The following is a 7,622-nucleotide window of genomic DNA, read 5'->3' on the forward strand; positions in this document are numbered from 1 at the left end:
ATCACTGGAGGAAGGCTGGAAAGACTGACACTAACAGATTGTACTAGCGATACCTTGAGAACCATTGACATTACTGGTGGTCTCTCTCGCGCTTGTTAATGGTTTACATCATTGACCGGTAATCAAGTGATTTTCTAGTATGCTCGACTTTCGCACATCTATTCACATGTTAGAATTGTACCATGATCAAGTTGGGCTTCGAGACCATAGGCTCATATTACACAAGTACAAGTTGCGCAGATTGTTTCGTGATTGTATACATGACTCTTTTGATTGGATGGTTGTGACCATACCTGAGTCTTTCATATGGTCCTTTTGATTGGATGGTTGCGTCCATACCACAGATCATTTATGTTTATCTTATGGATGGTTGTGCCCATGCCTTATGCACATGTATTTCCTTTCACCATGTACTCATGTATCAGAGATATCAGTTGTACTTGCATTTGCAGGTTCTCCGCGATGGTGTTCTGTTTCGGTTATGGATTCGTAAAGCATTTCACCCCTCCCACTCTCTTAGCCTTCATGCTTTAGGGGGCATCTGTTACACATTAATTTGTCACTGACCCCGCATTCCTTGATTCCAGACACTACCGGTCCATGTTATTGACATCTGCCTTGTGTCATGTTCCAAATTATGTGTCAATATCTTCCTTGTCATCTCAGGAAGAATACCTCAGTTCACTACTCCTGGAGCAGACCCTTTTTTACCTATGTTTTTGGGTCGTCGCAGGACAACAGTTGTTCCACCCACAAAGATGGCCAAGATTGCACTAGCCCTAGTGAAGTCTTCACTCTGTCTTTGTGTTGCACTCACGACGAGCTACTTTTGGCAAGTTTTTTAAACAACTCGTCAAAGCTTCGAAGTGTAACAACCTCATGGGCGGTCCTAGGGTTGGTTGTTGGATCAGATGAGCTCGCCTCTCTCCTTTGGGATGTTTGTTCCACCTTTTGTGGAACCTCTCAAAGAGATAAGCTCTTTCTCCTATCTTTTATGGAAACTCCTCCTCTTATAAATACTTCCTCCATGGCTAAGATTAGCTATCTTCAGAGTTCAAGATTTCAATAGTAAAAGTAGAGAGTTTTGCTAGAGTGTGGAAGTAGCCTCTCATATAACTTAGCTTGGGATGGTTTTGAGTGGAGTTAACTTGATTGTAAGAGTGTTCTAGCATTAGCCTTTTGGGTAGGAGAGAGAGTTATTCGTCTTTTGGGAGATAGTCTATGAGTGAATGCTTGTAGAGACATGTTGATAGGACCCTTCAAGGAGGCTTATGATGTCAAGGCTTGGTTGTAAGTTCTACTTTAATTTACATTAATACAAATCAACAACTTATTTCCTATATCGTATGTTGAATTGTGTAATGATAGCTTGAAGCTCCTTGACTCTTTAAGTAGATAGTTTTTGTCGTACTCTATATGTTTGTGGTTATGCTTTGTATATTGTTTTTAGGTACAAGTGATTAGAAGAATGAGAGCTAGAGCAACAGAATAGGGACTTCATCAAACGACAGTTTGAAGGTAAGCCATCATGGCATCAACTTTCTAAGGAAATTTGCTTTGGTATTGTCTTTGTTGTGACTAGACACACTCTAGGGCTCGAGGGGTTGCCTCTATCCATAGAGGGAACTTGCCTGCATCACAACATGTCTGCAGAAGGTAAATCCAAATCCACAGTCATAAACTCCATGCTGACCCATATAATTTACTTAGACCACCAACCTTTAGTGGATCAACAATACAAAATGATTCAAACCAATTGTGAGTTCAATCTCTACGAACTCCACAATTGGCTAAAACAAAAATATGTTGATCTTAGAGATTAATTGGGCTTATGGGACTCCATCCTACCTCAATTAATTTTCCTCAAACCCATCATTTTCCTTAATTTGTTTCATGGTGACATTTTTGGTACATACCTAATGAGACGAAATTGTAGATCAAAACAATGACATCCTTTTCACAATTACCCCTGAATCCATTTGAAAAATGTTGCAGATCCATAATTCAACCTCCCTGAAACCTTTTTTAGTAGATTCCCTCATGGAATGCTACAAAAACCCTACTTTCCCTCATAGAGCCAAAATCTTTGAGACATTTTTGCCTCAGGATGTACAATTGCCGAAGACAAACCCTCCTTATCCATCCTCGATGTTCCCTAAAATGACAAAATAAATTATTTCTATAGTTTCTTATTTACTGGGCTATCAAACTGATCAATGGGTTGGTGAAGCCATCACAAGTTTCCTATCAGTGTTTTCAACAGAAGTAAATCCTTCAGTCATTTTTAATTACAATGAATTCGTAGCATAGGTCATTCATGAACAATTCCTTAAGTTTTCTACAGAAGGATTCTTCAAACATGCTTCAGGTTTAGTGTACTTGTTCCTATTCCATTAGGTAGACATATTTCAATTTCCATCACAAAATTTGGATGAACAGGGAAATGCATTTTTTTTTATTCATTGGACTTCCTTGGTAAGGAACCAGACCAATGAATTCACCTTCAGTGATTATGTAGACCAGTTTTTGTATATAGTTTCCTACCTACTTAACAACGATGTTGAACCTAGAATTGGACCTGAGATAAAGATAATTTTACATCTCAGTGATCAAACAAAAACAAGTGACTGGTACCCGTATCAAATTTACACTGAGATCATAGTGTATGGGTGTGGATTACCTCTCTATAAATTGCCTAAATTTGTTCCCATAAGAATATTTGCATTAGAGTATATTAGGAAAATGATCAATATGGATGATCTACACTTTGTAACAACCAAAAGGAAATGTTAGTTCAAAATAAAAGCACAGGTTGGGCCTTTCATTTCCAATACAAGGCAAATAGCAAAAGAATCAGATTTTCTACTCAAACAGATGAAATTTAAACTCAGTTTCACTTGGTCATATGATCATTTGGGAATAATATCAAAGTTGAGATTAGAGTAGGAAAGCACATTACAGGAGGCAGAAGAACAGGTACTCTCTACAACGACATCACAAACACCAGTACCCAAGAAAAAGAATGATAAATGGCCAAGGGAGGATTTTTTCCCTTCAATCACAGAAATTCAAGGGAAAGAACTTCAAACATATAGGAAGAGGAGGAAAACCAATCTAGTATAAGAGTTTTCATAGGAATAAAATGTACAGTCTACAATAGTTTTGATAGGAACTTATACTTCTACTTTCCCTTCCATTGAAGACATTTTCATAGGATCACCCTCATCTTCATCTTCTCAGGAACCTCTAGAAACATCTCAATCAGGAGAATTGGTTCATGATCAATCTGAACCAAGTATATTTGCTAGGTATAAGGAGATAAAGAAGAAAAATGAACTCCTAAAAGCAACCACCTATTCTCAGTTTGGAAGCAAACAACTTCATATCAACACAAACTTCTCTTTGCTTTTGACACTAAGGAAGGGAAAATGCAGATAGCTTTCTTAGAAGCTCAAGTTCCTTTTCCTAAAACTGTAGATGAATACAAAAAGTCCATTTTTTCTTTCAACATTGATCAAATCCATCCTATTGATCAGATGTATTTGCACAAGAAAACAGGTGAGATGTTGCATTCCACCTTGACAAACTCAGTAATGGATACCTCTAGAATTCAAGCATCAGTCAACAAAATTAAGTATCAATTGAAATTGAGTCTTCTTTAGCTAAAGATACTAAGATAAAGCATTTAGAGGATTTAGTGATTAAACTGGGATATGATCCCAGTAATGTAAAAGTTGCTGAGGAGATCATTAAAAGAAATTTTTTTGACATAGAAGCCCTGAAAAAGCAGTGAAAACTTCCATCCACTAAAGATCCACAGACAAAGGAAGTTGGTCAACTAGAGAAGGAGAAAGAAGATATCTTTAAAATTATCATTGAGCAGAATGGGCAGATTAAACAAATGGAGATTGAAATTGAGAAGTTGCTAAAAGAGAAAGAACAACCAACTAACTTAGCAGTAATCCCTCTCACAACAATTTTGGTTACAGGTACATCAACATCAGGTGCTTCGGCTTCAAAAACTACTAAAAATAGAGACATAGTCTACAGATACATCAAGAGAATTAATTAAATCTATGGAATACTTGTCTATCAAAGGCTCTACAGATACATCAAGAGAATTAATTAAATATATGGAATACTTGTCTATCAAAGGCTCTACAGATACATCAAGAGAATTAATTAAATATATGGAATACTTGTCTATCAAAGGCCAAGAGATTGAAAAGCTAAAAACTCAGCTTAAAAACCTACAAGAGAAGAAAATTAAATATTAACAATGTGTATGTGGCAGAGCTTCAAAATACTCACAGGTTAACTTAGAGAATTGAACAGTTAGAGAATGAATTTTCCATGGTCCAAACAATTGCACAGGAAAAGGAGAACATTTGGGTGGAAACCAATGAAGCTATGACTAAAATTTGGCCTTCCATCAAAATAATTTTCGAGCAAGAGGAATTGCTACAGATATCAAAAGAGGTCATAGAAGAGATAAAGGAAAACTTGGGTCAGAAACTAGGTGAAGCCATTTCCTTAATAAGAATTCTGAAGTCAAAGACCAAGGAAGAGCTGGAGGAATATGAGATCACCAAGAGAATTGAAATAATACTAGAGGTAAGAAGAATTCTTATAAAAAGGAATTTAATGCTACAGTTAGAGAATAAGTGTCACAATTTGGAGTCCATCATTAAAAAATTCCATAAAAATTTCAACATATTGCACCAAAAGGGGCTTCTAGGTTTAAAGGGAATGGGAGATAAGTTAGTTCAGCTAGAGGATTATCAACAAAAGTTATATTCCATAGCAAGAGATAAATCAAAATTTTCCACCATAAAGGGAACCATTACAGGTAAAGCTTTCATGGAAGGTTTGAAATTTGACTTACTAATCAAACATGAAATAAAGCATCTGTTTATAATCAAGCCTACTTTCTAGAAATATACTGAGGTGGATGAAACCTACAAAAAGTTAATTAAATTATCCACCCCAGATGAAGATAGATGGGATAAACTTTGTCAAATTCTTAAGTAAAACATGTATTTATATTTAGCAATAAAGCAATAGTTTTCTGAGGCCGAGTCATCACCAGCAATCCTCAAAGTCAGTGTCAGAGCTTCAACAATTTTATTTTTCCTATATTCCTGTACTATTTTTGTAAACAATTTTAGGATATTTTGTAGGAAAATCTTGATATTTTAAATCAAAATATTTTGAATTTGTATAAATACTTCATAATTCGAAGTAAAAAGGGTTGGAACTCTTATGAAGAAAGCAAATCCTTGATGTAAAGCTATGCATATAATGAAGTGATCATTTCCATTAATACAAAAAGTTTGTTCTAGGATTTCCGTGTCAGGCAATTGGTGAAGTTTCCTCTCTTGTAAAATTGTTATTTTTCTAGTTTTCCATATGTTCTTTCTGTATCTATTGTTTAAACAAGATTAAGGGTTGAATTTGTTTGAATACACTCTGCTCTAGCTTATAAACAATATCTATGTTTTCACTCTGATATTAAATATAGAATTGATCCTAGTTTTCTCTATGTTTAATTGAATCTAAGTCTCTTCATCCCATTCATTCCATAAATGCTCTAAATATCCAAAAACTTGCCTACCTTGCCCTATTACATATGTTCTGTGATTATTTTATTTGATCACCCAAGACTCATTGACTCCATAACCATTGGTCTATCCTTGCAATTTCAACCATAACTTTGAAAAAACAAAACTCATAACTCATAACTAGCCTAATATTTTAAGTCAAAAAATCTAAATCATATAGAGAGATCCCTCTCTGAAATTGGAAGGGCTAGATCCCAACTTCCAAAGTGGTTTTGTGGTTACCTCTGGGTTTCTCTCACACCCTTGGGAAATTATGGAGTGATAACATTATGGTGACCATACTAAGGATACTTCGAACAAATTTGATATAAAGTTAAATTTTTCCTTGGTAAAAATTTTATTTCAAAGCTTAAAGACTATTTCAAGTGTGTGGCTGTGAAATAGATGTTATTAAGGGTGTTTTCCACCTAAATTTTGTACATATTTCTATCTATAAATAATCTATTATAGATCTAGCTCCTAGAAAGATATACACTAGAGCTAATCCAGATCCTAAACCACCAAAAATTGTAGATAATCCTAAAAAACTTGTCAGAAAGAAGAATTTTATTGAGAGCCAAGCAAGTAATAATCCACTACCCATACTTAATTCTCTCCTTGAAAGTTTTGTAACTGTAGAGGATATTGAATTTGATTTACCTTTTGAGCATAGCCTTTTTCATACTAAGTCAGACAACTTTGTACCTGAGACAATTTTTTATGAAAGTATTTTGAAACCTTATATCTCAAAGCATCAACCTGTAAATCCAGACTATGATGAAGATGTTGTAAAATAGTTTAATAATATTGAAGCTTTGGTGATTGAATTAGATGAGGCTGTGAAGAAATACCTTATTCATCAAACATCTAAATCTTCACCTTCTTCTTCTACTACCTCATCACCAACCCCACCTGTGATTCACCCTATTACTACGTCCTCATCACCAACCCCATCAGTGATTCCCCCTACTACTATCCCACCCGTAATTCCTCCTATTACCACTGTACCCAGTTCATCTACTATCCCTACCACCACTATATCAACTCAACAGAGAGAAATACCACCCCCTTTAATACCTCCCATATCCACACCTATTGTAGTTTCATCATCTTCTCATTCCCAATTACCAATCATGGTAGCATGTTATGCCCCCCTCATCCTACTTGGACAACTTAATGCCATGCCTCAAGATTATCAGAGCCAAATACCTCAATTTGATGGCACAGGGCCAATCACTACTCAACAACATATAGACAAAATGAATGATTATTTAGATTTGCAAGAAATTGATGATGATGATGTGAAGATGAGACTATTTTCCCAAAGTCTTACAGGAGAAGTTAAGAAATCATTTAAATAATTCCCAGCTACCTCTATCCCAGATCTCGCACAATTTCACCAAACTTTCCTCAGAAGATGGGAAGTAAAGAAGAATCCTCTCCAAATCTTGGCTAAATATGAGAGTATAAAGAGAGCCCCTGGTGAAATAGTCCAAGACTATTGCACTAGATTCAATAACATTTACAACTCTATTCCAGCTGCTATACAACCCCCACTAGGACTAGCTCTAATCAAATTTCCAGATGGTTTTGATCTAGACATGTCTTACCAACTGAGGGAGAGGAATTTTGCTATCCTTGGGGAAATGTAGAGGAATGCAGTTAGTGTGGAAGCAAGTCTATTGGCAAAGAGAGTTATGTGAAAAACTGAGAGGAGAGTCATTATTAAAGAAGAACTTTCTTCTTCATCATCGGATGTTAAGTTGGATACCTTAATTAAAGGCATGGAGATAATTATGGAAAGGATAAGTTTAATTGATAGGGCTCTTCCAAGGGATAATCATGGTGGCCCTCCAATTAGAAATCCTAATTTTAGAAAAAAACCCACCTCAAATCAAACAGAAACAACAGAGAGGCATAACTGATCAACAACAAATTAGACCTCCTTTCCAAGAGAATTATGCAGATGAATAAGATGAGATACCAGAGGATCCTAAAGAAAACCAAATAAAATTATTTGAG

This window comes from Pinus tabuliformis, chromosome 3_2 (assembly GCF_031772625.1).
Source record: "Pinus tabuliformis cultivar Carrire ecotype Pingquan chromosome 3_2, CPIR1, whole genome shotgun sequence".
NCBI lineage: Eukaryota > Viridiplantae > Streptophyta > Pinopsida > Pinales > Pinaceae > Pinus > Pinus tabuliformis.